Source organism: Panicum hallii, chromosome 2 (assembly GCF_002211085.1).
Source record: "Panicum hallii strain FIL2 chromosome 2, PHallii_v3.1, whole genome shotgun sequence".
Taxonomy (NCBI): Eukaryota; Viridiplantae; Streptophyta; class Magnoliopsida; order Poales; family Poaceae; genus Panicum; species Panicum hallii.
Window position 1 is genome coordinate 34775567 of NC_038043.1, and position 6000 is coordinate 34781566.

The 6000-nt window shown below is 42.6% G+C and overlaps 1 long non-coding RNA gene across 1 annotated transcript; it reads right to left on the reverse strand.

Annotated features, from left to right (window-relative positions):
• Positions 1-4370: 4370 nt before the first annotated feature.
• LOC112882522 lies at positions 4371-6000 on the reverse strand. The gene is made up of 3 exons (XR_003226679.1): positions 5394-6000; positions 5241-5314; positions 4371-4866 (listed from the first exon to the last, which is right to left on the reverse strand). It is a non-coding gene; the product is annotated as an uncharacterized LOC112882522 (long non-coding RNA).

Sequence of the window (6000 nt, forward strand, 5' to 3'; positions counted from 1 at the left end):
TCCTCACGTGTACAACTAAGGGAGAAAACTGATCCCTGGATATTTCTTTCCTTATGCATAAATAGGAAATAAAATACTATAAATGGAAGAGTATAAATTAAGTATTACGAATTCTTTTGATACTATATCCCTATCAATCAATCAAGGAACTAATTGTAACATCAAGACGCGCATAATTAAGGGAGAAAATTGATCCTAGTATATTTCTTTCCTTATGCACAAACTCGACTTATGAATTATCTTTCCTTACTTATGAATCACTCATACGGTCAAATAGAAAATAGAGTAGCATAAATGGATGGGTATAAATTAAGTAGCATAAATTTTTTCCATACTCAATCAAGATATCCCTATCAATCAATCGAGAGGATAATTGCATATGCCCTTATGGCTGCAAGAAGCTTATCAATCAATCGAGAGGATAATTGCATATGCCCTTATGGCTGCAGGAAGTTTTTCGAAAAGTATGATGTCTCCCTGCCTTTCATCACTGCACCTATAAAATCATACACCTCTATAGTTAATTGTTCACCCCATTGTTGTCGCTACCGCGCCAAGAAGCTGGTACCATCTAGTTTCTTCTTTCAAGATAGGACCTCTCCACCGATCGGAAGTCATCCAACAGGACGTTGCTTCAACGCCAAGGTCTGCCTCCTACCCATGTTGCAATGTTTGTTATGATAGCAGCTTTATGTTGGTTAGGCAGGAGGTGTTATTCATCGTAGCGTTGAAATCATATCTTAGGTCACCGATGTAACACATCATCCGTGTTTACCTGGTCGTCCGGCGTTACCCCGTTTTCCGTGAACCTCCTAACGTCGCACATTGTGTGGTCGTCAGCACCAGCGCCCATTGTCCCTGGAGGTCACAGGCGCCCATTGTCCCTGGAGGTCACTAGCGCCCCTGTCCCGCTAGAAGCCGGCCATAGATGTGTAAATTAAGCTGCGCTGGTTATTTGGTTGTTGCTAGATGCAATGGTGCACAGAAGTTTGTAGAGGTAAGATTATATTATCCATTCAAATGCTTTATTGATTTTCTTTTCTTGTCTGCATTCATGTATTCGAATGTTTACTTGGTCACCCTATGTTGATCCTCATGAGCGGCGCCTCTAGCGTGCTACTCGCCACCGTTGCACCAGGATGCCAATCAGCCTGCCATGTATTTCACGCTGACAACGAAAGATCGAGCGCTTTGCTGAAACTGCTAGAGGTAAGATGTTATTCTCATTTAACTTTGGATATATATTTTTAATATGTTCCATGATCCATGTAGTTTTTTTTGTTACGGTTCTGTGCAAATGGTATATTTTGATCAATTGAGTATTTTCTAACAATGGATGGTCATCGACCATTGGAGATATCACAAACACGTTGAATCGTCGTAAGCGACAATTACACAAGGAGTCTGTTATCCATGATGTTGATGATGATATTTTTTCTTGTCTTCTTTTAGTATATTGTTAGTGTAAGCTTCATGCTTCATGGTTTGATTAATAAACAAATGATCTATTCATGGTTCTTTTATATTTGCAGGTGATTCCACCGATCAAAGGGAAGCTAAGCGGCAAAGGGTAAGGGAGAAGTACGCAAGCTTGCCAGGTGATAAAAAAGCAAAGTTGAATGCAAATATATGGAAAGTTACGATCCCAAAAAGGCTGAGGGAGAAGCTGCTCCAAATAAACTCATGTCCATTGGTAACAAACCAGGCTAGGCATTCCTTCCTATTAGCGCTGGCTCGCCACGTCCCTCGCCAATTTATTAACTAATTAATTCCATAAATATCCACGTGAAAATAATATGCTTCCATATTTAATCAAGGGTTGCTAAATATCGCTTTCTTTTAGAATTTTAGATAGCAAAAGATAGCAAATATAATTGGTTATTCCATCACGCAACAAATAAGATTTTTAATAATAGTTCGATGCAATCCAATTATTTTTAAATAATTTATACTTTAAACACGTGCCACATGCACGTACATCTCCGCTAGTACTGATAAGAAAAAAGAAAAGTCATCGGTCCTGGTGGAATGGGCTGGAAATTCGACGAATTTTGTAGCTGACGTGCATGTACGGAGACAAAAAGGTCAGCTTTGGTGTTTGAATTTTGAGATACAGGAGAGTGAGAAAGAAGTCTCTTAAAAATGTCTTCGGGTGATCTGCGCGCAGCCAGGTGTCTCCACTCTGATGGGGAGTGCATTCTTTATGTGCACGAGACGAGAGAATGGGCCGGAGAACTACTCTGGTGGTGGTTGGAGGATAATATAGTTGTACGTGTAGGGTCAAATTGGTGTAGCTGGAGCCCGTACACGCTTTTCTGTGACGTTAACCAGCAACACTAATAATCATGTGTTGGCAGTGTGCAATGTTTTAGTCCTGTGTGTGCTTTCAAATGTTCTTGCCGTTGGCAACACATGAGAAGGGTTATGGAAATCAGTGGTGGGAGCTGGTGAAAGGAACTTACTTGGCAGTTTGAATATTAGTCCCGTTTTCTTGTTTGGCTTTTTGAGAGAATTCGGAGGAGTTTTAGAAGGAATTCATATCCTTGGATTCCTGTGGGGTTTAGAAATGAAAATTATAGGTCTGATTGGTTGACTTCCAAAATGTGCCATACCAAAATATGGGTAAGCCTATAAATTTTGGCACTCGTTTAGTCGAAGGTTAAAAAAGTAGTCCACATAACTAAGTGCTATTTTAAATTTGCCAAAGTTTTGGTAAAAAAATTAGCATGCCCACGTTTTGATATCCCACATTTTGGTATCAAACCATTCAGACCCTATATTACAACGTGATGATGAATGTGTCCATCTTGACTAAACTTATATCCCCTCCCACCAATTACCATCAACCAAATATGCAGTTATGGAACCAAACATCTCAAAAGGGAGTGGCACAATTTCGTGAATTAGAGTATTCCCCATCTTTGGAAGAGAAAGGATAACCTGTATAAATAGGTATAAAGGACCGTACCAACTAATTAAATTCACAAGCTCAAGCTCTAGTCGTTGATCTTTATTGCATGATGGACATGGTTGCTTCATTGAAAGGGCCGAGAGGGATGTCCTTCTCATCGTCACTCTCTCCTAGCATTTGAGGCTTCTCGGTTCAAGATCATCTTCTGCTCAAAGTTGCTTCATATGCGGAAATTTTAACGCAGATTAAAGTAAGTCTCAATGGAAGATTTTATAAAAGTTTTATGAGCATTAAATTGTATGTCACATCTTGCTGACATGGCAGGGTCATTACCAGGAGAGATGAGTAGTAGTTTCATAGGATGAAAGAGGAGTTTCATCCCCATGACACTCATCCGTCTTGATTAACTAGTTCTAAATCTTAATAATTATACCATAAAACTATGCAATGAGAATGACATAATCCTAATATTTTGAAAAGGCCACCAGCACATGGGAGTAATTTAGATTTTTTTTAATTCTGGAAACTTATCCTTTCTTAAATGCGGACACACAAATTACCAGGTTCAAAGGTTAAATGTTTTTCCCTTACCACCAGCAATTACCCCTGCATTGGTGGTAGGTACTAGCGATAACAAGCAGTCCAACTACTAGCTTTAGGGTTCAAATGTAACACGCTCCATCCACCCAGCCAGACTCGCTCGCTCGATTTGGCCACAAGGCGAGATGCAGCATTCAACTGTACTAGAACATTGCATACCCTACTGTTTGAACAATCAAAGGTAAGTAACCATAAGACAATAAAAAATAACAATTAAACTATATGCATGGTATAAGATGAATCTAATATGAAACCACCACATCTGGTAACAAGCATATCATCAACATGTTAACATAGGTATCTATCCGGCATTTAAATCATAATATTACAACACATCTAAGCACCAAGCTATCAGGTGCCTGTCTGGCATCTGAATAATGAAAGCTATCAGATGTCTGTCCGGCATCTAAATAATAAAATATTACAACATATCCGAGCACCAGGCTATTCTGGGCCTGTTCGTTTCCTATCCTCTAAACTTTAGACCCATCACATCAAAGAGAATCTTGCTATTTAGAAGTATTAAATAAAATCTGTTTATAAAAATTTTTGCACAGCTGGATGCTAATTCGCGAGACAAATTTAATGAGCCTAATTAATCCATAATTTGCCACAGTGATGCTACAGTAATCATCCGCTAATCATGATCTAATATACCTCATTAGATTCGTCTCGCGAATTAGCCCTGGGGTTCTGCAATTAGTTTTATAATTAGATTTTATTTAACACTTCTAAATGATAAGATTCTATTTGATGTGACCCCTCTAAACTTTAGGCCCCAGGAAACGAACACACCCTCTATCCATTAGGTGTCTGTCCGCCATCTCAATCAACATCAAAGTACATCCGATCACCATGGTTACATCCAAGCACCAATTTTATCCTATCATCAGGACATCAGGTATTTGTCCGGCATTTGGAGCATCAATATTACAGCACATCCGAGCACCGTAATTCTATATGCAACAACAAGTATGCATATAGCTACCAAACAACCTAGCTGGTAGCTTTGGGTACTAACTGAAACCAAAAGCTAATCACCATACTACACAGTTTGCAGGCGGAGGTCGATGCAGACTCCCGATCCTATGCATCGGACTCTTCTTTCCGGAGAAGAAGGGCACACAAAAGCGGGCTAGGGAAGCAGGGAAGCTGTCTTTTTCAGGAAACTATCACGAATTATCATTAGAACATAAGGTTAACCTAAATATATATGCAGCATACATATATGCCGTCCTCCACGGAGTGACAGGAGCCGATGCAGCGATTTGCTGGCGGCTGACAGCAGGGCCTACCTGAGATGGAGACGTGGAGGCTCATAGCGAGGCTAATCTCTGTTTCTCATTATGGAAAACCTGGAGATTTGTCGACAGTCCTCTGAATCAGTATTTTATTTTTATTTTTGCTATCTGAATCAGTAAAATAAACAGCATTTGGTCTTCAGGAAGCATATTCAAAGTTAACTAAGGCAAAGCATAAGAACCTTCATGATCTCATTACGAAAACTGAGAATAAACGAAAGGTGCAGAAAACTAATATTTGAAATCACAAATAATTTCTTTTCTCAACGCATGCATTTAAACAACTTTTTCATATCTAAATCTACCAAAGAAAACGAACCAAAGACAACCAAGTCCAAGCACATTTCTAGACAGTACCTAAGAAAACACAAAAAACATAAACCTAAGAATATTGTCTTTGGTGACCTTGATTCATTAATGTTTTGTACCTGCAATCTCACTAATACCATCCAAGGAAGATGCATTGCTGAAATAGGAAGTCTTCTCCACTTCTCAGCTAAGCCTACAAACCCAGGAGGAAAGCTAACCTCAACGGCACAAGTCAAAACACAAGCAAGTTAAGGAAGATGGCATAAACTCACCTAAAAAGGCCTAAATCCTGCTGCTCCTGCGGATGTGGTCACAGACGGCGGCGGCGCAGATGGTCCAGACCCGGACGTGGTGGTCGCGGCTGTGGGAGGTGACGAGCGTGCCCCCGCACGCGGCGAGCGCCGGGACGCAGCCGCGGCCCACGTCGAGGTAGCCGCAGTTGAAGCAGCCGGGCGCCGCCCACGAGCGGACCCGGATGCTGTTGGAGGCCGTGAAGAAGACGCCCCGGGCGACGGCCAGCGCGTGCACGTCGCCCTCCAGCAGGTGCAGCGCGGCAAGGCGGTGGTTGATGGCCGCCGACGATGGGCACCTCGACCCCGGGCACGGAAGACATGCTGAGGCGCGCGGGCTCGGCCGCCTTGCGCCCCGGCGAGCGGTCGCCGCCCGCGGCGCGCGCGTATTACTGGTGCACGGGGGTGTGCGCGCCCAGGCGCGACTTGCGGTCCTCCTCGAAGAAGCTGATGCTCTTGTGGCGCCCCTTCCTCCGAGCCGCACCCACGCCGGATCCGAATCCCGCGGGAGCGGGCGGCGGCGGCGGCGGAGAGGAGGAGGAGCGGCGGCGGGGAGCAGTTCGAGGCTGTGGGAGGGGTTAATGCAAAA